A 1982-nucleotide genomic window follows, 5' to 3' on the forward strand; every position below is an offset into this window, starting at 1 on the left:
ACTGACCAAACAAAACATACAAGAAACTTTTCAAATATTAAAATTACTCGGGAACAAATGTTTTCTTTTGAAAAGCAAATCATTTTCGTTTTGAGAATTGGGAATCCAGCTAAAAAAAATCGTTACATTCTGAGAAATTTAATATATATATATATATATATATATATATATATATATATATATATATATATATATATATATATATATATATAAAATTTAACCTCAGTAAGCTGTATTCTCTAGGTATGGCAAGGGGACAATAGGTACACAAGTTCAATAGTTTAAAATATATAATTTAAAAAGAAAAAAACTAATCGTAAGTATATATTTTGTAAACTCTAACACGTTCCGTTGAAAGAGATAGATTAAATACATAAAAATAATTATTTAGGAGTCACGTGTGTAAATTACAGTAAATAAATATTATAATATTTGAGTTTGACGTCTTTCAATGAATTAAACATAGATAAAAAGAGACAGTTCCTTTAATACGCGAAATACCCTCCGAACTTAAATACAGAACAAAAATATCTAATTCAACTAATTAAAACATATGTTAGTTAAGTTTTTTTTTAAATTTAATTTATTTTATGAAAACAAAACATTAACCATCCTTAATCATTTCACCTCCATCTCTGCAATAGGAGAAAAACCCACCATTTTTTCCTTTTCGAAAAGAAAATGAATTTAACTATATTGATGTTTTGGGCTTGGCTGTAATGAAGGGAGGAGGATGAGGTGTCAGGTAGGTAACTAATTTATTGGTCCACATTCAATTAAGAAAAATAAAATAGATATTTTTTTATGATTTCTGTGTATTATGTAATTTAAAATGTGTCATCCTTGTATCAATTTTGAGAAGAAAGAACGTAGACCGAATGTTGGGTGGGTTTATACATTACGTGGATTGTAATCTTATGATTATATATATATATATATATATATATATATATATATATATATATATATATATATATATATATATATATATATATATATATATATATATACGATATTAGTTTTACACATATAAGACATTTGATACTATTTTTAACTCAAAATCTTAAAACAATGAGGTTATGGATCTTTACTCTTATGTAGTGTTTAACTTTGTTTTTTCTACGAGTCATGTTTGACTCACATTTTTTGTTATGGTTATGCGGTCAGTTACTCTGAACCATCGTCTCTGATACCACTATTGGGTTTATATATTTCTTCATATGGGAGTTGTAGTCATTGAGAGATTGTAGTTATATATATATATATATATATATATATATATATATATATATATATATATATATATATATATATATATATATATGTGACATTGCAATTGGTCTTACATATATAAGGCATTTGACACCACATTTAACCCAAAATTTTAAGGCAGTAGGGTTATGGGTCTTTACTCTTATATAATGTTTAACTTTGTCTTTTTTACCCAATGTGAGATCTTGACTCATACTTGAATTATTCCCAAGAGTAGGTGACAGAGACAGAAGTTGTGAGTGACTTTGGTGAGAAAAGAAAAGAAGTCATCAAAGAGAGTAAAGAAGAAAAAAAAGTAACCAATTTATCTTGTGCAAGTTTATGTAGACAAGCTATTTTGGAAAAAATGTTTTATTCACCATCTCGTTTATTACACTACGCCAAATTTGGCAATAAACAACATTTTTTTTCTTAATAGATAGCACTTTTTAGGCGCTATCTATTGGAGCGGTATCTATTAATAGACAGCGCTTGTAAAAAAGCGTTGTCTAATGACACTTGATAGATAGCGCTTGTCTAAACAAGCGTTATTTATATATGTTTTAATAGATAACACTTTCTTTAGAAAATACTGTCTATCAAAGCTCTCATAGACAACACTTGACTGAATAAGCATTGTCTATCAAAGCTCTCATAGACAACACTTGACTGAATAAGCGCTGTATATGAGAGTAGTTTTTCATCAATAGGTAGCGCTTTTTCAATTCATT

Source organism: Vigna unguiculata, chromosome 3, assembly GCF_004118075.2.
Source record: "Vigna unguiculata cultivar IT97K-499-35 chromosome 3, ASM411807v1, whole genome shotgun sequence".
Lineage (NCBI taxonomy): Eukaryota > Viridiplantae > Streptophyta > Magnoliopsida > Fabales > Fabaceae > Vigna > Vigna unguiculata.